This window comes from Lissotriton helveticus, chromosome 1_1 (assembly GCF_964261635.1).
Source record: "Lissotriton helveticus chromosome 1_1, aLisHel1.1, whole genome shotgun sequence".
Classification (NCBI taxonomy): Eukaryota; Metazoa; Chordata; class Amphibia; order Caudata; family Salamandridae; genus Lissotriton; species Lissotriton helveticus.
The window spans coordinates 878,509,976-878,534,009 of NC_136057.1; positions in this window are offsets into that span (position 1 = coordinate 878,509,976).

The window sequence follows — 24,034 nt, forward strand, 5'->3', positions numbered from 1 at the left end:
GTAGGGGTGATTAATTTGCTTCCCACTCCCTGTGTACTATAAATGCATACTAACACTACTTACACAGTTATACTACAGCGGCCAGTATGCTACAGCACCCAGAGCCCATCACTTTACACCAATCAGCTCGGTTTGATCCCCGAGTCTACACACCGGTAGGCGTGAGTACTTCACTTCCAGTATAGTATAAACGCATGGTAGCGGTCAGTAGTTCGCTTTCCACTCCCTGTATAGTATAAACGCCTACTAACACTACTTCCACACATATGCTACAAAGACCAGATCACATCACTTTACAGCAATGAGCTTACGGTTTAAGCTTTTGGTTTCATACCCGAGTGTAGCAGTATCTCATCTCAGCACCATGTCACTCTGAGCAACACCTCACTTTCAGACCGGTAGGAGTGAATACTTCCCTTCGCACGCCCCCACAGAGGTTACAGTGCTCCTACCCTCTGCTTTCTTACTTTGTTTGCCCTTCTTTCCCCTTACTCACTTCAACGGAATCACAAAATCTCAGCCAACACTTCCTAGTTGCAACCGCTTGCAACCAATAAGCACCAAGCTCGTGCTCCTAATGCCCCAGCCAATCAGATGTCAGAATTCCCAAATATAGATATCTGTAAATTTTGATATATCTCCAAAACTGCTGAACGGATTTACACCAAATAAACAAAAGCGTGCTTTCTAGACCAAGACCCTTCTCCCTGCCAAATTTGGGGTAATTCAGTTCACCCGTTCGACCTGTACCCTTGTCTAAAGTTTCCTATGGAAATTAACATGGAGAAAACACATTTTGAGACCCCCCTTGACGAATCACCCCCAAACTTTCTACATAGGAGCTGATATGAACAAAGAATTAGTTTGTAAATTTCATGATGATTAATCAACCTACGCTAAAGTTATTAGCAAATTAAAAAATTTCTGCCTATGAAAACTTGGTCCTAACTATAACTACCTACTAGCGACCGCCAGTAGGTAATATATAAATAAAGATATATAGATACATAGATATGTACAGATGGCAGTGTATTACGCTGTATAGTTTCTATAAGCTATGTTGGTGTTGCTTATAAAACAAATGTTTTTGTATTAAAAGATGTAATTTCAGATAAGAAATGTTTTGGCATTTCAATCATTTAATTGTATTATATGCAATGAGTTAGGGTCTTTATGCATTTTTCCTCTTACTTGAATAGATTGTTTTTTCTTCATTTTCTCTTGTTTCTAAAGGACACTTACTTTGGTGTACTTTAAATTAATCTTTGTGTCTACGTTTGTTGTTTATAATTTCGCTCTAAATCAGCTGAAACAGTTTGAAGTGAACCATAGTTATTTGCTCACATATAAGTACCCTGGTTCATAGGGTTACAGGGTTAGCCGCATAGGTTGACAATATTACTACTTTTATCTTCTGTCTAGGATGAACATCTGAAACCTGTGACGGATGAGAAGTAAGATACACCACCTTCAAAGTGATGTCTGGAAATGTTTTAAAATACTGTCAGGGGAAAAAAAGGTTAGAGCTAAATATATGCAGTGCAGTAAGCAGTTATCCAGGTTCACTGCCAAGAAGTATTCACATGGGACAAGGTTCATGTGTAAGCACTCAAAAACAATTCAAGAAAGGGTTGCAGGAGAAAGCAGTTGCAGGAGGATAGTCCACCTCTACAGCACTTTTTGGAGAACCCTCATCAGCTGCAGTTATTACAATACCAGCTGCTTGTGAATAATTAAGTGAGATGATTACTCATTGTGCGAAATGCCACATGCTTGTTGCTGTAATAATGTCTTCTGTGGATGCATTTTCCCTATTTTGTTTACTGTTCTCAAGTTCTATACTCATACACCAAAAATGATGTACTGTTGAAAGGCTCATCATTGTGCTTCCATTTACTGAATAATATTTTTGGAACACTGTAGTGAGTTGTTTCTTTGCATTTCCCTATCCATACCTGTAGGAAGCAGTCTCTCTACATACTATACCAAAATGAGGTATAGTGTGCACAGAGTCCAGTGGAACCCCAAAGGTAGACAGAGGTAAAATTAGATAGCACCTTACTCTCTATTTGTGGTAGTGAAGGCGAGCAGTAAGGTTTACCAGACGGTAGTGTTAAGCATTTGTTGTAAACACTCAATTACCAAATGATGTCACACACTGAAAGACTGAACTCAGACCAACTTTGTTTGTACAAAAATAGTATTAAGTTATTGTATTTCTAGAACCAAGCCAAGCATGGCACAGGTACGTGAAATAAATGCTTTGCAAAATATTATGCAGTGTTTACAAGTGAATGCAAGTTCAAATGCAGTTGGTTGAAAGCCAGGTAAGTCAAGGTATTGAAATTACTGTACAGATGAATTCAGTGTGATATGCCTAGATATCACACTGGAATAATTCTTAGAGAAAAGGAAAGTAAAATCAGTTTTGCACACTTATTTTTGTTATTTTTCAGTTTTCCATACAAATCAACTCCACGCATAAAACATTTTTCAGAGAAAAACAGTCAATGGATTCCTGTGAAGAGAAATTAAGTTGTCGGTTACCAGGTAAGTACTCGGTCTTTGAGGTTGAGTTTCTGGGGTTAGTTACCAGGTAAGTCCTCAATCTTTGGGGTTGAGTTTCTGGGGTTAGAACAAGGGTTCCCCCATGGTCAAGAATGGACTCCTGTTACACCCTCAGCAGCAGCAGGCCGTCCTGGTGCAGAGTGCTGAGGTCCAACATTATCCAAAGGGGGGATGGGGGGCCTCTGGTTGGTGGCTGCTTACCAGCAGGCAACTGGGTTGTGGGAGCAAAGCTCCTGGTGTTAGGCTCAGGGTAAAGGGGGATCTGGTTTAGCACATAAAGTGCACCCGCAGCGGCACAGGGGCCGGCTAGGTGCAGAGATGTTTTGGCACCTGGTGCCCTGTTGTTTTCAATGGGGATTCTCAGTTTTGGTTTTTAGCTGCAGGATCGGTCCAGGAAGACTTCCAGGAGGAACCAACAGCTGGGCAGGTAAGTTGGAGGTCTCATGGACGTAGGTGTACCTCGGGTTCTTTTCTCCTGGGGGCAGGGCAGCTGGATGGAGGGGTGTCTTTTGAGGTCAAATTTCAACTTACCGAGCCTCATGTTGTTGGGAAGTCCTCATGCGGAGGCTGCAGGTAACGTCGGGGGTTCCTGGAGGGGTCAACCCATGGTGGTCACGGGCTCTGGAGCACTGGGGGACCTCACTTGGACCGGTGGGCCACCCACATTTGGGCCGTAGGCGTTGGGTGCAGTGGTGGTTCCAGGCGTCAGGTTTCTTTGTCCTCAGCCAGCTCAGAGGCTGTCTTTGGAGTTTCTTTTGAACAGAGTTGCTGTTCACAGGAGATCCGGTCTCTTTTGAAGGCAGCCAGTCCTCCCAGGATACTGGAGGTCACTGGCTGCAGGACAAGGCAACTTTTGGCGCAGGATCACTGGAAACTGCAGACGGGCCGGTAGGGCAGGGGCCGAGTCAGTTCTTCTTTGCAGTCTCCACCGCTAGGCGTCTTCTTTCATCCTTTTTCATAGGTTGAAGGGAATCTGCCTTTTGGTTTAGGACTGCCCCTTCAAAATACTGTATTTAGGGGGCGTTTTAGGGCTCTCGAGGTTAGTGGCCAATGGGTTACTGACCTTAGGGTGACCATACTCTTTGAGTGCTCACCCCATGTGGTGGAGTGGGCACAATCCCTAGCCCTGATTGCATAGTGCCTGGAGATTGGGCTTCATCTCGCCTCCCCCACCTGAGGGGTGGGGTTGGCAGTGGTGGTTACACCTTCTGGCCTGTGCTAATTTTTCCCGGCTGTCTACCCCCTGAAACGGAGGGGAGACAGGAGGAGGGCTGCTCCTGATAGCAGGAGAGGCTGGGGGTCGCAGCAAGGCCTATGAAGCTCCCCTGCCACAAATGTCTCTTCCTGGCCTGGGGAGGTTTGACCAATTCTGCCCAGGAAAGGCTTTGTTTCTGGGCTCAGGGAGCAAATCCTCCCATCCCAGGGGTCCAGAAACATGTCATGGGGTTCCAGGCTGATGCGTACAAGTCAGGGAACCCACCAGAGACTGGTCGTTTTTCAGGGGGCATCTCTAAGATGCCCTCTGCGTGCATTTTTCATTAAATCCCACACTGGCATCAGTGTGGGTTTAATGAACTGAGAAGTTTAATATCAATCTTCCAGTTTTCAGTAAAGCCATTATGGTGCTGTGGAGTCCATAATGACAAACTCCCAGCACCATATACTCTTAATGGTATTACTGCACTTACTGTGCCTAAGAATTGGTCTAGACACTGTAGGGGTACAGGCTCATGCACCTGTAACCTCACTACTGGTATAGTACACCCAGCTAGAGTGGTGGAAGACCTATGCCCGGGCAGTGGGTTGTAGGAATGGCACACAGGGATGTGTGTCATGTTGACTCTTTACTTTGTTCTACACCAAAACATGCAGCCTGCAACCACAGTATGTGTGTGTGTAAAGGTGAAGGGCCTCTAAGGGGGGGCACAATAAGTGCTGCAACCCTTAGAGGCCTAACCTGGCAACAGTGCCCTTGGTACCCATGGTACCTTTTACAAGGGCCTGACATGTGGCCAGAGAGGTGCCAATTGGGATGTACAGTTGTGGGAAAGAACACAGGCCCTAGAAACCTGATTGGCAAGGACCCAGGGCACATAAACTCAAAGCAACCCAACTTTCCACAATATCCTCTTACTACCCTACTTACTTTTTATTTAAACAAAACAAAAAAATATATAACACTTTAAAAACCCTTCTATAACAAACCCAGTTCTTTTTAGAACCTCCATCAGGTCAAGCAAAGAGCTAACTCTGTGTTCTTAATGTGTTGGAGACAGTATCAGTGTGACACTGGGTGTGTCAGTGACTGTGTCAGTGTTTGTCTGTATCGGAGTGTGCCTGAGTTTCAGTGGTTGTATCAATGTGAGCATGACTGTATCAGTCTCTGTACCAGTGTGTGGTTGGGTGTATCATTGGCTGAATGCGTATGTTTACAGGTGTTTCGGAAGCTGGATCAGTGTTCAGCGTGGTGTGTGTATCAGTGTTTGACTGAGTGTGTCAGTATCTGCATTAGTGTATAGCTGGGTGTGTCAGCGTCTGTATCGGTCTTTGCCTGGGCATGCACGTGGCTCTATTGATGTTTGAGTGGGGGTGTTAGTAGATGTCTGAACGTGTGTTTGGGTATGTCTGTATCAGTGTGTGCTTAGGTGCATCAGTACCTATATGGGTTAGTGCCTCGGTGTGTGAGTATCTGTAGCAATGTGTCAGTGGGTGTGTTGCCATCTATATTAGTGAGTAGCTGGATGTGTCAGTGGCTGTATCAGTATGTGTATGAGTGTTTGAGAGGCTGTATCAGTGTTTGGCTGAATGTCTAAGAGGCTGTATCAATATGCGGAGTGTGGCTAGGTGTGTCTTTAGTTGTATCAGTGTGAGCCTGGTTCTGTCAGTGGCTGTATCAGTGAATGCCTGGGTGTGTAAGTGACTGTATTGGCGTGTGCATTGATGTGTCAGTCTCTGTGTGGCTTTAATTGCACATGGGTGGGTTTGTGGGTAGCTGTATTGGTGTGTGGGTGTATAAATATGTAGTTGGGTGTGTGAGTGGCTGTATTGTTGTGTGGCATGATGTGTGAATGGTTATATGAGTGAGTATGTGAATTACTTTATGGGTGTATGAGTCTATGTAGGTAGATGTTTGCATGTGTAAATGTGTGTGTGACTGACTATGGGATTTTGAGTGGGTGTGTGAATGCATGTGTGGGTGTATCACTACCTGTGTGAATGAATGTATAGGTGTGTGAGTTCATGTACGAGTACCTGTATAGGTGTGTCTGTCAAACTATAAATGTAACACAACTTATTTAACTATTTACAAATATACTTTGGCGCCCAAGTACTCCAGATACATGCAGGTATTTCTTTAGACTAGCAAGGACAAAACACAGTGATGTCTGGAAGATTTTTACAAATCCTTCAGGGGAAAAGATGGTTACAGCTAAATATGTGCAGAGTAATATTTGTGGCAAATAATTATCCAGGGGCAATACCAAGACATATTCACATGGGATGGATTCCATGTGGAAGCACTTAAAATTAATTCATGAAATAGTCTACCACTGGATAATGCGAGAGAAAGCAGGTGCAAAAGAACAGTCCACCTCCAAGCACCTTTGGAAGAACCATCATCAGCTGCAGTCATTAACATACCAACTGCCTGCAAAGGTTTGAGTGAGATGGTTACTCACTGTGCACAATGCCACATGCTTGCCCCTGTAAAAATATCTTCTGTGGGTGCATTTTCCCTTTTTTACTTTTCTCAGGGTCTATACTCGTACCCCAAAAATGAAATGCTGTTGAAAGAATCATCAATGAGTAGTGAGGGAAAACCAATCATAAAGATTATAGAAACAAACTGCACACTATGTGTATGTAAGTAAGTGTTTGCTTGTGTAGATGTGTGTGTGACTAACTGCATGGGTTTTTGAGAGGGTGTGTGAGTGCATGTGTGGGTGTGTCAGTACCTGTATGAATGACCCCATAGATGTGTTCGAGTTCATGTATGAATACCTGTATGGGTGTGTTTAAGACTCATAATTTTCATTAGTAATATACATTTTTATAACTTTACAAATATATCTTAGTACTTTATAACACAATTTAAACCAAAAAACATAACATATTTAACTATTTACAAATACATAAACACACCCAAACAATTCCAAATAACCACACTACAACCCCACTAATGTACTTGCAGAGCTGCTGTCTACTCACTTTACCTCTCCAAATTTGTTAACTTTGGTGGTATGCCAACGTGAGACCAAAGTATGGTTGTATCATGGTCATGGTGAGCTCCAGTGCTTGTTTAAAATTCTAGGAACAAGAACTTAGTTTCTAACTCTGAGTTGAGCAGAATATCCATGGCAGGACTTATATGACTTTTTGAGAGAAGCAACTCTTACAATAAAGGCATCAAACTGGGGACAGTTTATTATCTGCAACAAGCAATTGTTAAGACAGACTGGAAATAGTATTCCCATGAGACAAGATCCATATGGAAGTACATCAACACTATCCATCAATGCATGTTACCATCGCATAATGCAGGAAAATGAAAGTGCAGCAGAAGAACAATCATTATCAGCTGTAGCCTTAGGGGAATCATTGTGACTGGCTATCGTATCTGTTCCAAATGTATCTGATAAGTTATCTGAGATAGTAAGTCACTATAGCAAATGCCAGAGGTCCGTGGCTCTGAAGATTTTGTTAATGGCAGCATACTTAAATACAGTGTAGAATCACCATTGTTAATTATTTTTCCGCTCCCTGTTGAACTGTGATGTTTTTAACAGACTGAAGCCAGGTGCTTCTTCAAAGTTGCCTTCCATTTCACCTTATAACACCTCATTTACTTTCTTGCTGTAATAAAAAAAACTGTTAATGCTACAGAACTGCCGCTAGTATTTACTTTACAGGCCCTGGACCCACATGGTCTACCCTACTAGAGACTTACAGATGAATTAAATAACCTAACTATGGTTAAGTTAATCAAATCATGTTTGTGGACAAGCACATATACTTTAGCACTTTCTATCAAGGGTAAACTGCTCACATTCCTGAGGCAAACTGGGTGTCTCAGTAATCGATTGGGTGTTATAGTGACTGGGTGTTCACTTGGTTTTGTAAGTGACTCAATGGATTAGTAAAAGGCTGTGCTAGTCAGTGTTTAGCTGTGTAAGTATGTGTGCAGGAGGCTCTATTAGGAGTGGATACATAAGTATTGTGTGAGTGGATGTGTAAGTGATTCGTTCATTGTCTGACTGGATGTGACGGTGGCTGTTTGGTTTTCTAAATAGTTTTTTTGTTGCTGTATAGGTGGGTTACTGGCTATATAACTGGGTGCATGGGTCTGTAAGTGGGTGTGTAAGTGACAAACTTAAAAGTATATATTTTAACTACACCAATTGGGCTACCTATGCCGTACCTTAGAGATGACTTATGTGTAAAAAAAAGAAGAGTTTAAACATTGCTATATAGTATGAAGTGCCAAGATGGCATTGCAGTAAAACAGCACACACAGGCTCTGCAGTAGCAGTCCTGATCCATGTTTAAAGGGCTACTTGTCTGGATGGGTAACTATAAGTGTCAGGACTTAAGTACATATGTGAGTGACTGTATCAGATCTTCTGTGGGTGTATCATTGGTTGTGTAAGTAACTATGTTTCTATATGACTGTTTCTCTTAGTTATTTCATCGGTCTCTAAATATGTATGTAAGTGGCTGTATGGATTCCTTACTGGATGTCTTTGGGAGTGTTGGGGTATGTAACTGTATGTGCGACTGGCTCTATTACTGCTGGATACATTAGTACAATGTGAGATGTGCAACTGCCTGTGTCATTGTCTGACTGGGTGTATTAGTGGCTCTATATTTTGTTACATAGACGGCAGTCACACTATGAGTGGGAGACTAGATGCGTGACTGAGCGTAAGGGTCTCTAAGTGTGCATGTAGCTCATTGAAACTTCAAAATACATGCCTTACCGTTTAAGCACATAGCACACTGCCTTATGGCATACCTTAAGGGTGGCATATAGGTACTAGAAGGGGATTTTAAGGCTTAGCAAGAGGTTTTAAATGCCAATTCAACATGGCAGTAAAACTGCACACAAAGTCACAGCAGTAGCACACATATGACATGTTTAAATGGCTACTTATCTGGATGGGTGACTAGGAGTGTCAGTACTTGAGTACATATCTGAGTGCTCTATCAGATGCCTCTATTGCTCTCTCGCTGGGTGTGTAAGTGACTGTATGCCTGTACAGGTGTATGAGTGGATGTGCTAGTGACTGTATTTTTATTTTCTTGCAATTTTAAATAGCACGGACATGGCCGGAAGGCATCAGAGCACTATACAAACACAAGGAGATGATGGACGGAGTGCTGAAACTTTTCAAACACTCACCTCCAGTCAAAGATCTGGGTTGAATCCTTCATCATTCTTTAGCTCACTTTGCCAACCCAGTTCAGACACAGCTATAAGCAAATCAGTCTTGACCCTGTGCCTTATGGGAACAGTCCAGGCCGAACTGCCAAGCTATGTCTTCTCCAGACCGGAAACAATCAATCAATCAATCAGGACACTTGTAAAGAGCACTACATACCTGTGAGGATCTCAAGGAGTCTTTGGAAGGCCAGTAGGTCTTGGATCTGCCATAGGTTGGTGGGGAGGGTGTTTGAGGTCTTGGCAGCGAGGTGGGAGAAGGATCTGCCACCGGTGGTCGTTCTTCGCATGCGGGGGACTGTGGCGAGGGCAAGGCCGGCGGAGTGGAGCTGGCGGGTGGGGTGTAGAAGCTGAGTTGACTGTTAAGGTATGCTGGGCTGGTGTTGTGGAGAGCTTTGTGTGCGTGGATGAGGAGCTTGAAGGTTATCCTCTTGTTGACAGGGAGCCAGTGCAGGTCTCTCAGGTGGGGTGTGATGTGACTGCATCGGGGGATGTCAAGCATCAGACATGCTGGGGCGTTCTGGATGCGTTGCAGTCGTCTCAGGAGCTTGGCCGATGTTCCTGCGTAGAGGGCGTTTCCATAGTCCAGCCTGCTGGTGACAAGGGCCTGGGGGACTGTTCGTCTAGTTTCCGTTGGGATCCACTTGAAGATCCTGCAGAGCATTCGGAGGGTGTTGAAGCAGGATGAGGAGAAGGCGTTGACCTGCTTAGTCATGAAGAGGGTGGAGTTGAGGATGAACCCTAGGTTGCGTGAGTGGTCGGTGGGTGTCGGGGCTGTTCCTAGTGTTGTCGGCCACCAGGAGTCGTCCCAAGCTGAAGAAATAGAGCCTAAGATGAGGACCTCCATCTTGTCCGAGTTCAGATTCAGTCCGCTGTTCCTCATCCATTCGGCGACGGCCTTCATTCCTTTGTGGAGGTTGGTTTTGGCAGTGTGAGGGTCTTTGGTGAGGGAGAGGATAAGGTGGGTGTCATCGGAAACAGGCTAACAGCCCTCCTCAGCCAGGCTAGCTTGAATCCAGTGGCAAAGTGAGCAAAGGACCCACGTCTGGGCATACCCTGACAACTTAGGGCGAGCAAAGCAAACACAAGGAGATGATGGACGGTGTGCTGAAACTTTTCAAAGACTCACTCCCAGTCACAGATCTGGGTTGAATCCATCATCATTCTTTAGCTCACTTTGCCACCCCAGTTCAGACTCAGCTATATGCAAATCAGTCTTGACCATGTGCCTGATGGGAACAGTCCATTCCAAACTGCCAAGCTACGTCTTCCCTGAACCGGAAGCACTTTACAACACACAGGATATCAGGTTACAGCTGAATACAGTAATAGTGGTTAAACTTGGACATTTAAATCATTTACATCAGTGGATGTGTACAGGAGTTACCACAAGAGACAGTTACAACAATTGAAAAATGACCTATACAGTTAAACAAAAAGCAGATCAGGGTGCAGTGGAGAAAGTACTTAAGTCTGGTTCAGGTTGAATTCACCAAGATATATGTCAAATAGGAGGAGCTTTAAATCCTTTTTGAAGCTTGCTAGTTAGGTGGTTAGACAGAGTGAGGAAGCCAGAGAGAACCAGATTCTGGTGGCACTACCAGAGAAAGACTGGTTCATGTATCGTTCTCGACTGAAGGTGTGGACTTCGAAGAGCAGGGATTAGGCATTTCTGGAATCCTTATTTGCTCTGGAGATTTTCAGTTTCTCATTTAGATAGGAGGGTTAGGAGGAGTGCAGTGCTCTGTGGAAAATGCAAGCATTTTTTAATTTGGCCCTCGCTTCCATGGGGAGCCATTAGAGAGTTAGCAGGGCAGGCGAAGTGTGGTCAAATATCTTGAGACCTAAGATGAAATGTGCTGCAGCATATAGTGTTGCTCTCAGTGGGTCTAAGTGAACTTTGGGAGTGCATGAAAGAAGGGCAGTTTCATAGTCTTGTCTAGAGAGAACAAGAGACTGCACCACTGTTTTGAGGTCTTGTTCTGGAATCCATTTTCTGTTTCCCCAAAGCTGCCTAAGTTAGTATTGTGCTCTGTTGGACATGGCTGCTATGTGGCTGTGAAGATTGAGACAATGATCGAGGGGGATGCTGCGTGATCTGGCACTCAGGACAATAGTGGAACAGCCATCAAAGGTGGAGACGTTGGCCATCCATTCTTGTCCTGCCATTTTTGCTTTCAGAGGTAAGATCAAAAGAAATGTTGTTTTAGTTGTGTTGACTTTTAAATGGGGTTTGGACATCCAGTTATGAATCTTTAAGAGTGTATTTGAAAGCAGGGAAATGTCCTTCAGGGATGACATTTTAAAGTATATTTGGCTATTGTTGGGAGAGAATCCTAGAGTTTCTGTGAATCACATGTATTGGTTCTAGGAGGAGGTTGACGTGGGTTGGGGAGAGGATCGGACCTTGAAGGTCCTCTTAGTGAATGAGGACTGCTCTCGAGAATGAGTTGCCCATTTTCACTATTTGAGAACAGTTGGATAGGTAAGACGGGAACCAGTTAAGGGACAGTGCCTCCAAATCCCATGCGTAGTTCAAGAATACAAAGGAGGATAAGATGGTTGAGGTGTTGAATGTGGCAGATAATTCCAGGCGTACCAGTAGGCAGGAGTTGCCAGAGTCGAGGAATCTAAGGGAGTCATTGACTCTTGGAAGGATAGCAGCTTCTGTACTGTATCCCTGATGGAAACCTGTTTTAGGAGTCGTTCGGAGGTTGTTTGTTTTAATGTGTGAGGCTAGTTGAGATGCTACACAACTTTCAATGACTTTACCTAAAAGTGGAGTCTGAAGCCTGCTTCAATTAATCTCTTCAGAATTCACAAGGGCTCTGATATGGGGGGATTTGGCTCTGAGGGTTTAGTCTTTGTATTTCCTCACTTTGTGAAGCTTTGTTATATTCAAGTGAGATGGTGCTAATCTCCATTCTTTCTTGCAACTTCTTATAATCCTTTGTTCTTCATAAAGCTCATGTGAGACCTAGGACCTAGACGGTTTTGGTCTGGATAATTTTCACTTCAGGGGTGCACATTTGTCAAAAAGGAATTCCAGTTTTACTTATCAGAGGCCTGGTTAATGTCAAGATGAGATGTCATTGCAATTAGGGTGGAAGAGGCAATGATGGCTATGGCCTCTGTGTCAAGGTTGGATGTGTCTCTAAACCATATTTTCTCTTTCTTGGTATGCCCACATGTTTTGGTATAAAAGCCAGTTAGGGAGAACATGGTCTGCATGTGATCAGTCCATACTGGGATGGGGTCATACGTCTTTAGGTAGGGGAATTGGAGATTATCAGATCCAGAATGGTGCCTTTGTGGTGTGAAGGTATATAGTGCCTTGCATGGTAGATGCTCACTGTTTCAAGGGAGTCATTGATAGGAAGCAAAAATGGATGTCCTTAAATTTTTTTCAAATAAATGCACAAAGTTGTTTCAACGAGGCACGGAAGGGTTAGGAGCTGGATTGATAGAGGGGATAGTAGTCTGTGCAATTACCTCAAACAGGTGCTTCAATTAATCTCTTCAGAATTCACAAGGGCTCTGATATGGGGGATTTGGCTCTGAGGGTTTAGTCTCTGTATTTCCTCACTTTGTGAAGCTTCGTTATATTCAAGTGAGATGGTGCTAATCTCCATTCTTTCTTGCAATTTCTTATAATCCTTTGTTCTTCATAAAGCTCATGTGAGACCTAGGACCTAGACGGTTTTGGTCTGGATAATTTTCACTTCAGGGGTGCACATTTGTCAATAAGGAATTCCAGTTTTACTTGTCAGTGGCCTGCTTAATGTCAAGATGAGATGTAATTGCAATTAGGGTGGGAGAGGCAATGATGACCATGGCCTCTGTGTCAAGGTTGGATGTGTCTCTAAACCATATTTTCTCTTTCTTGGTATGCCCACATGTTTTGGTATAAAAGCCAGTTAGGGAGAACATGGTCTGCATGTGATCAGTCCATACTGGGATGGGGTCATACGTCTTTAGGTAGGGGAATTGGAGATTATCAGATCCAGAATGGCGCCTTTGTGGTGTGAAGGTATATGGTAGTTTAGGAGATCGTTGGCATTGAGAAAGGAGGTGAATGTGCCCAAGTAACTGTTGCCCAAGTCTCCCCAGTGGATGTTGAAGTCACCAAGGACGATAATGATGTCAGAGCTGATCAACTGAGAGGTGAAGAAATCCATGTATCTTTTGATGAAGGTGTTGTTTTGATCTGGTGGGTGATAAATCACATTCCATCTGAGGCTGGAGGTAGTGGATGTTGGCAGTTCTACTGACATACATTCGAAAAAGTGAAAGTGAGACATTGAGAAAGTTTGGCATCTCAGAGAGTTTCGGGGAATGAGTGTGAGGCCTACATTGTGTCTATCTTCCCTGTCACAGAGCAAAATGGAGTAGTTGGGAGGAACAAGAAGGTCTAGAGCGTGGTTAGAGGAGACATTGAACCATGTGTCCGTGAGGATCATAATGTCAAGATTATGGGTAAGAATCGAGTCTGATAACTCTGGGCAGTGTTTGACTGCAGATCAACAAGTTTATAGCATGCAGCTCAGGGAGAAGCTGTTGTCTTTCTGACTTGGTTGTTCTGGGTGGGTTGTTGGGATTTGTATCAATTTAAGAGGGGATAAGCATGCACTGGGATGGTGTGTGTGAGTATTAGTGCTGTCAGAGATGATGGTGGAAATCTGTTAGCGCCGTATGGGAAGAAAGGAGGAGGGGGTAGCAGAGTTTGAAGCTGTGTAACTTTTTAGGAGATGGAGTAGGTCTGAAGTGTCTAGGGATGGTTGTGTTCATTTGGGTCTGGGAATGTGGTATATTGGAAGTATGTGGGGGAGACTCCACAGGGAGTTATGAGGGCAGGAGTGACAAGAAGACCAAGAGTCACTAAGCTGGAATAGAGCCGATGTGAGGATGTGGGATAATTGGGGTTGACTGTTAGAAACGGACTCTGAGGGGTTGAGGTGCACAAAAGTGGAGGTTCTGGTTGTTGGTGTCCAGTGTTGTGAGAAGTTGGGGCTGGGATGAAAAAGTTAGAGAGGAAGAGGGGGACATATGGGCTGAATGTGGGGTTGAAAGAAGGGTGGTGGCTGCAGCAGCCCGAGAGGGAGATAATGGTTTGTGGGAGGTTGGAGAGGAATGGTGTGAAGATGGTCTGTGGGAGGGATGTTCCAGGTTTAGAATTGTCGGCAACCAATGGGTTGTGGGGGGCATAAAGGATTGTAGGAGAGTCTGAGGTGAGAGATGTTGTCTGGGTAGACTGGAAGGGGGAGAGTGGAAAGAGGCTGTTATGGGTGAACAGAAAGGGGAATAGGGGAGGATTGTAGGAGGGCCTTTGGGTAAGAGAAATTAAGTTGATCGTGTCCAGGATTGTGTCATTGGCTTGGAACATGATTTTTCCATTGTAAATGGATATACAAAGGTTGCTCGAGAGGTCAAAGGAGGAGCAGCATTTGCGTTTGCATCCAAAGGAGATATTAAAGAGAGAAGAGGATAAGAAAAACTGTACAAGGATCTGATTCATAGGTCAGTGTTGTGTGTGAATAGGAGGAGGTCAGTTTTGAGGGAGTCTTTGCATTGGCAGTGATTTTGGCCTGCAAAGAGGGTTTCTGTAAAGTCTTTGAAGGTCCTGTGTTTCATGATTTTCCTTGTGTGTTTGGAACTATTTGGGAAATATTTGATCTTGAAAGCATTGGTGCTCTATTTTGAAAGAAGCGCTGGGGTGGAGCTGGTAGCAATGGGTGTTGATGACATGTTGGAGGCAGATGCCAGTTGCAAAGTTTTTTAATTTTGACCTATGCCAACATTGCTATGTTAAAGATGGTCATCACAAGGTCATCTATAGCCTTGCAAAGTGCACTGTGATCGAGTAACTCACTAAAACTCACTATTTAAACTCACTAGCTATGGATCACCAGCTCTGGTGGCTATCTGAAACACTACATTCATTTTGCGCCGGTACGATCTTCCAGGCTCCAGCTCTCTCAGTGTCACACCACTATCCTTATTGATTTTGAGATGGATAGAGGTGTTTATTTTGTTTTTATTCATTGAATGTTGTGCCTTTCATTGTTTTTTGTGACAAATTAAATGTGCAGGTAGACTCATATTAGTAAGCTTCTTCCTACAGTCACCATTTTAAGGTCAGGTATCACCTACAGCTATTATAGAGACAGCATTGGTAGCTGGCATGAGTGACATGGGTATACTGTGTTATAGAAATAGTTGATAGGGCTATTGCGAGAGATATATAATCAATATCTGGACAACGGGCAATTAAAGCATTATGTTAGAAGTGATGTTTCCCATCCGCCATTTTAAGGTCAGGCATGTCGCCATTCCACAAGTTTGAGCATTCCAGATAAATGCTTAACCAAGTACCAGTCCTACTTATTAAAAATAGGTACCGGGCAGGGTTTTGAGTGAAAGTTCTTATTCCCCCCTCAATCAGCTTATCATGCAGTCCACCGGCATTACTGTCATTTGGATGTCAAACAGTGGCCGTTATTTTAGGTCCGGCAGTGCTGCAGGTTTTATTCTTGTCTTCTTTGGCATTTCAAACCTTTCTTTCTGGACATGTAAATTGAATGAATCCTTAGGCAGGTCTGAGCCTGGCTGTGCTTGAGTAGTCCTGAGTCACGCCTACAGCTGGAGGAGCTCGGGAGAGGAAATCACTGGTGTGTGTGAGTGAAGCTGGAAGTGCGCTCCTGGTGCACTGTCACTAAACCCAGATTCCATGGGACATGTTTAATTAAGAGGGCAGCTCTGGTCTGTGAGGAATGTCTCTGTGAGAAGCAGGGGTGGGCCAGGAGGGCGCATCTGGGGAGGCCCCTTTACGGATAGGGGGTCTCACCCTAGCAGCTGTACCACAGGGTCAAAGCCCAAGCTCATGATGATGTAGACAGTGGCCTGCGAGTCCTAGGGTGGGTCTCCAGTCCACAGATGAAGGCCGGGGTGGGAGTGGCATATGAGTAGTCCAGGGCAGACTGAAGAGCATGTAAATTATTAGGTATGTGTAGGTGAGTAAATAGGTCTGTGAATGATTTTATGGATGTGGGACTGAGTGTTGTAGTCACTGTCTGGCTACATGAGTGGTGGGTACGTAAGTACTTTTATGGGTCTGTAACTGGGTGTATAAGTGCCTGCCAGAATGTGTGAAAATGATATACTATTAAATTACTTACTATAAGCAAACACCCACATCTAATTACAAGTACATTCATTAATACTGACTTAATAAAATTACTATATTTTTAATATGCCAAATTGTATTTCTGCTTTCCTACTCACTCTGCTTTTAGTTAATGTTTTCATGTAAGCTACCTTCTACTGTGCCTTCTAGTATAGTGTCTAGTAGCTACCCATTTTCTTTCATCTCACATACACTAACAATGTTTGATCTGAATATATATTTTTTTATACTACACCTAATTAGCACACTGGTAAAAGTAAACAAATTCCTCTCAGTGTAAACGCAGCTAAAAGGGATACTCGTCACCATGTGCTCTTACTTGTACTCCTGTAGTTAACAAATCACAGGCGTAATTTCATCCTTTATTTTTGTTATGCCACTTCCAAATGATCAGCATTTTGTTTAACCCTTTGTATGTTTCCTGGGAAAAAAGCTCAAATTGGTATTTATTTTGTGAGTCCATGGATCCACTTTGACGCTCAATGCAGCCCACGTGCAATTTTGCTGTGGATTCGTGGATCCACACAAAAGCTTGTGAATGCATTTAACAATGTACTATTATTAGTTTGCATTTATGTTTTACTTTGTAAAAATGACCTAATTAAACGCCAAACACTCTATCATTACCGATGTATCCAAACTACTATTTTTAAGTTTCACAAAGGCGTTATTTGTGTTCCTCTCCCCCATATTCGTTTAGCTCTTTGTCCATGGTGACCATTGTTGGAAATGGGGGTCTCTAGTTGGCAATGGTTTGCACCTTTGTCCAAGTAGGGACCCTTCACCCTAGTCAGTGTAAGGGGATATACTTCTAAAATAACCCCTGCTCACCCCCTCATAATCCTGTCTGTACGAGCAGACAGGATTATCTCAGAGGCAGTGTGTAAAGTATTTGTGTACACATACAGTAATGCAGTGAAAACACTACAAATGGACACCACACCAGTTTAGAAAAATATTTACTCTTAATTTAAACCAAACAAGACCAAAACAACAAAAATCCACAATACAGTAATCAAAATGTAATCCTTAGAAGGCAAAAACAGTTCTGTCCATAGCAAATTATGGATGGAACACTTTCAACACTAAGTACCTTGGATGCGCCACAGTCAAAAACAAAGACAGTCACAGGGAAGGTGATGTATCGGTTCCTTACACCCAGGGAAGGTGATCTGTCAGTTCCTTACTCCAGGGGAGGTGATGCATCAGTTCCTTACTACTACACAGGGGAGGTGATGGTGATGTGTTGGTTCCTTACTGAAGGGGAGGTGATGCATCGGTTTCTTACTGTGCGGGAAGGTGATGCATCGGTTTCCTACTGCAGGCCCGGTGTTGTTGTACACTTGGTGCACAAGAGCGATATGTTGTGCATCGTAGGTGAGGCAGCGCTTTGTGAGGCTTTGCATCATATGGCGTCGGTGCTGGGGGCTGCGCGACGAGGCTTAGTATCGCCCAGTGGTACTCTGTGTGGCTTTGCTTCGCCCCGCGTTTGTGCTGGGGGGCTGCGTGGCTTTGCGTCGCCCAGCAGGACTTAGCACGGCTTTACATCAGTTCTGAGAGGCTTTGCATGGTTTTGTGATGCTACGTGCCAGTTCTTGCAGAGAGCAGCTGCAAAACCGCAGGAAGAACTTCAGGCAAAGGTAGGACTCACAGATGGCAATGTCCAGCAGCACTAGCAGATTTTCAGGAAGTCTTTTATCTCCCTGAGACTTCTTAACAGGAGGCAAGCTCTTTTTCAAGCCTCTAGATATCTTACTCAAACAGAGGTCACAGCACACAGCAAAATTCTTTTTCTTTCCTTGTCAAAAACAGCCCCTGCAGGCCAACCCCGGACAGCAACCAGCAAAGGGTCAGTACTCCTCCTCAGTTTCTCTAGCTCTTCTCCTTGGCAAAGGTTTCTCTTGATTCCCACAGAAGTTATCTTTGAAGTATTTTCTATCCCTGAGACTTCCAACAGGAGGCAAGCTCTGCTTCAAGCACTTGGAGAAAACTCTAACAGCAGGATGATGAAAGCACAGTCCAGTCCTTTCCCTGCCCAAGACAGAAGCAACCACTGCAGGCCAACCCCAACACCACACAGCACGGGGCAGTATTCCTCCTCCAGCTTTTCTGGTTCTCCTTCCTCGCAGGCTGTTTAGTTCAGCAGTAATTTAAAATTCAGGGGCCTGGGCCTCATTTTTTATAGCACACATTCCTTTGATCTCTGGTGACAGAGAAGCTCTTTGCCTAGCCAAAACAAGTTCTGTCCTCTCTGGTGTAGCTGCCCCACAGAGGTGGCGACAGCATTGTCCAAGGCAGACCAGGCAATTCAAGTGTGAAAGAAATCTCCTTTCCCTACTCTAAATGTAGCCCAGGTCTATTCAGCCCAGCACTGACTCATCCAGGAAAGGCAGGACACACATCAAACCCCCCCACCCCTGGTGGCCATCTGAGAGAATGCACATCCACAGCCCCTGTCATTCAAAAGCCAGACAGTCAATCCACAAACCAGCAGAGGCACTCAGGATGGCTAAGCTAGACAATAACCACTTTCTAAAAGTGGTATTTTCAAACACATAATATAAAAGTCATCATCGCTAAAAGATGCATGGTTATATTCTGAGTTCAGGCATACTAAACTCCACATTTCTATCTTGCCCCAATGGGAAGTTATATTTATAAGATGTTATTAATAAACTCCCATTCTATCCTATGGGACAGATAGCCTTTCAATAGTGAGAAAACTAAATTGGAGGTATTTCACTATCAGGACATGCCATACACATCAGGGCATGTCCTACCTTTCACATACACTGCACCCTCCCCACAGGGGTACCTTGGGCCCACCTTAGGGGTGTCGTACATGTAAAAAAAGGGAAGGTTTGGGCCTGGCAAGTGGGTGCACTTGCCAGGTAGACATGGCAGTACCAAACTGAGCACAGACACTGCGGTGGCAGGTCTGAGAATACATTTACAGGTTGCTTATGTTGGTGGCATAATCAGTGTTGAAGGCCTACTAGCAGCATTTGATTTACAAGCCCTGGGCACACACAGTGCCCTGTACTTGGGACTTACCAGTAAATCAAATATGCCAATCATGGAATCACCAATCCATCATAACAATTTACAGGGAGAGCATAAGCACTTTAGCACTGATTAGCAGTCATAAAACCAACAAAAATTGGTCAGAAACAGAAGGCCAAAAAGCAAAAAGTCTTTGGACAAACCAGCTGGACAAGCCAGGTCTAACATCCATGTTAGCATCACTCGCTACTTACCACTAGGTCAAAAGTGCACATTACTTTCTATAAGTAGCATACTAGCTTGAAATAAAACTGTGCAAGCACAAGGAGATGAAGGACAGAGGGTTGAAACTTTTCAAAAACACATCCCCAGTGACAGATCTGGGTTGAATCCATCATGGTTCTTTAGCTCACTTTGCCCCTCCCGTTCATACCCAGCTATATTCAAATCAGTCTTGACCCTGTGCCTCATGGAACAGTCTAGCCCGAACTGCCAAGCCAGATCTTTCCTGGACCGGAAACAAGCATCCTGGTACTGATTTCGGGGTAAAACCCCTCCTCAGCCAGGCTAGCTTGTATCCAGTGGCAAAGTGAGCAAAATCTTTGTAAAATGTGTGCAAGTATTAAACAGATACATATATAAAAGAAATTGTTTATTTGCTCAGTTATTGTAACACTGATATCTAGAAATGTCACCAGCAATCATGTTTGAGGTGGCATTATTCTCACAAGAGGGTCGCAAGATGTTTGCAGGACGCTCATGAAATAATAAGGTTCTAAAATTCATTTTTATCTATTGTAGTGTATGCTGCAGCTGACTCATTCTGGTGATCACTTCTCTCTCTCCAAACTGCACCATGGTTTGTCTCTGGCTATTCGGACACAGCTTCATTCATTGAGCTAGAGAATATGCCATTAATTGTTAAACAAATTAGCAGTGCAAGGGCTGAGGACAATCAGACCTTGCACTGCTAATTTGTTTAACAACATGCTTTTAACATTCGCACACTTTTGTCACTGTTTTTAGTCACACCATATCACATGCGATATACTCGGTTGCAGTTTATTCACTTTTATGACGTTACAACAATTCACGAGTCTTGCTATAGCGTTAATAATATTCATGCACTTAAACCAACGCACCAGTTTCTACTAGTTGACCCATTTGTTGCACCTATTGGATTCTCAGCTCTTACTCACTTTTTGTAAGTATGTAGTAAGTTTGCAACGTAAACTTTGGACGCCTTACGTTGATGTGAGAGCAAGCACGGTTTAGTGCTCCATTGATTACCAGTTTGTTAACCTTCTTTTTTCACCTAGGTGAAGGTGTAGGCACGCCGATTTAGGCTGGTTGCTTATATCATTGCTTTATTTATTTTTTGTATAGATTCCCCGCTGACGAAGGGCAAACAATGCACTAGATGCATTGGGAGATGTGAGAGATGTATACACAGATGCATTTAAATTGGGTCTACAGAGTTGCGATATGATGGAACAAATATCGTTTCACAATAAATCTTTGAAGACCCTGTTTTACTGTTTGGTTTAAATCTTTAATGCAGACTTATTATATCAGGTTTCCTGACTAGCAGTGCAGAGGCGGATGCCTTCTAACTCAGGAGATGCTACCATCGTTTCATACTCGCCACACTCAACGACCAGAGAGTGATACCTCTGAAGCACGCTACAACTTCACTCACCTTGCTCACCACGTATTGCGTGTTCTATTACTTTTGTCTGTAAGACTTTGAAGTCCCAGAAACATGTAAATAAAACAGTTTCTGCATTTCTTCATGACCATTGCATGGGATCTATATATCACAACAACATCCGGCTTGATATGCCAGGTGTACATAGAACAATGGTGTGCACTTTACTACAGAAGGGAACATGGTCTTCGGACCTGATCAGCTCTCTCCCACGTAGCTCCACCAGGAGGTGCTGCCCTGTGAGCCCTGGGCTCTCCATCTAGCCGTAGGTTCAAAGCTAGGGGTGGGCGGAATTTGTGTAGTCGCACTATGCAAAACTCTGTGAAACTGTAAAAAATCTCCGCGAGCATGCAAAAGGTCCTCGAACACGCGAATTGCTTGTTCCGCGTGTTTGGGATGCTTTTTACCTGTTTGCGGATGCTGTTTGCGTGCTCGGGGAGAAATATCTTGCGAACACGCATTTCGAAAGCGCAAACAAGCAAAAAATTTCACAAAGCTGTGGATCGCTGAATTTTTGGCAATTCCGCGTTCTCTGCTGAACGTGAAATTGCCCAAATTCCGCAAATCCCACAAGCGGAACAGAATTTACCTCCCAGGCCTATTCAAAGCCCTTCTCCAGCCGCAGGCTTCTGCCTGCGCCTCATCTGTGGTAGTCCAGTGGAAGAGCACTCTGCTTATCTGCTCTTCTGCCTCTCTTTGCTTTCTCTTTGTCCTCTTTTTTCTCTTTTTCATCTACTTTTCTTTGTCTGTCTTTGTGCTCCCTTTTTGTATTTGCTCTCTTTTTCTTTTGCTTTTTTGAGCTCTTTTGGTGGCCCCACCACTTGTGCTGCCCCTCCTCCTCCAGCCTGTCCTTCCTGCTCCGCTCTCCCTTGACCCCTACTTAATGGTGGCCACGCAGCGGGCAGCAGGCATGCCCTTCTGCTCCCATCTGTGACCAGCGACAGGGATCCTGGTTCCCTGACCTGCCTCCGTTACGACTCAGCACCCTCCAGGCTCTCAATCCCTGGAAGAAGCAACAAATGCCAGCTTTCAACACAGAGAGTCACCCAAGACCCAATCTCCTGCTGACACTGCCACTTCGCCTTTGCCCACCTCTGAACTCCAGCAGCAGCATCCAGCCTACCGGATATCATTGAACACAATCCACTGAATGCATCCTCCTAACAGGTGCTCCCTACACAGGCACTCCATATAAATCTGGGCCTTCCTCAACACCCACACGCCCGACGTCATCTTCCTAACAGAAACCTGGATCAACACATAATGATCACCTGTCATTGCAATTACCATTCCGGATGGATACAATATCCTGAGAAAAGACTGCCCCAACCACCCAGGAAGAGGCATCGCCATTGTCCACAAAAGCTCCATCCACATGACAACGACTGACCAACACAACAATACAACCCAACTGGAACACCTCCAATTCTAGATCCAGACCAACCCCAAAACGACTCTCTACGGAACCCTCATTTACAGGCCACCGGGCTACCGTGCTCCCTTTACCGTTACCATTGTCTACCTCATCACTCCTCACACCCTCACTGTGACAGCCTAGATACTACTCGGAGACCTATACTACAACCTGGACAACCATGATGACCCCAACACCACCCCCCTGCTAGAGAATCTCGCCATCATAGGACTGAAACAGCTTGTCACTACCCCTACACACACAGCATGACACACACTTGACCCCATCTTCAAAGGAGGAAACAGTGTCTTCTGTAGCCACATCACAGAACAGCTTTGGATGGACCAGCAGTGTATCAATTTCTCCTTCAGAAAACCCACAGTCTACAGGCATGCACACTGCCCATAGAAGCTGGAACAAATTCACTAAACAGCTCACTGCCACCCCCTTCAGCACTCCACTTCCAACAATGTCAGACGCTCCACCCCTTGATCACCAACTACGCAGACACACTTGTTCCCCTAAAGAAAACCACAGGGTGACACATCCAGAAAGCAAACTGGTTCATATCTTCATTTCAAGAATCCAAGCAATTCTGCAGATGACTTGAAAAGGCATGGAGGAATAGCAAAACTACAGAAACATGCACTGTCTACAGAACAGCCACCACAGCACACCACCAACGTATTAAATCCACACCGAAGAAATTCCTCCAAGACAAAATCCTCACCAAGACCCACAACTCCAAAGAACTTTTCTCCATCATCCAGGAATTTTTCAAACCTAGCAGCAAAACCGCAGACATCCCTACCCCCCAAGACCTCTGCAACAGACTCAACACCTTTTTCAACTTCAAGATTAAGACTCTCTACAACAACATCCACTATTAGGAGCTCTGCATCACCTCGACCCCACTCTCAGCGACGCCACCCAACAGTCCCTACTCACGTGGACCCTGCTCACGACAAAAGACACCTTAAAAACCATGAAGAGCATCCACTCAGGAACATGCTCAGACCCTTTACCCCCCTCCACATCTTCCACAGAGCTACCACCACTATTGCACCCGAATTACTCTGGATGATCAACTGCTCCCTCGAGACTGCCACTTTCCACAACAACTGGAAACATGCCAAAGTCAACCCCCTCCTGAAGAAATCCTCTGCAGATTCGACAAACTTCAAGAATTTCAGGCACATCTCACTGCTTCCATTTTCAGCCAAAGTGATAGAAAAGGCACTATACAAACCCCTTATTGATTGATTGATCTTCCTAACAACATAAAGGAAGGTTTCCAGTTCGATGTGTAGCTGAACACTATAGGTTTCCAGTTCGATGTGTAGCTGAACACTATAAACATATAAATACAATGGCTCTTGTCAGAGCTGCCCTATTATTAGATAATGTGATACTTTCATGTTTCAATTCCCTCTTCTTTTGAAATACTGACACCCGTAAGAGTCTTCCGGGAATGGGAGCACCCAAACACCTTGTTCACCCATGAATCAGCCTGACTCTCCAGAGAGCTCACAGGCTCAAACATTTCACATGTATTTCATAGATAATAGGTGTGCATAATAGACTATCAGTAGTACAGTTCGCACACACATAACACTCAAACTTCTATTGTGACAGATTTTCTGTATCCCACTACTAATTTTTTTGTTTCATACGATCCCATGAGACTCCTGCAAGTCTGAGACCACCTAAATGCCTGCT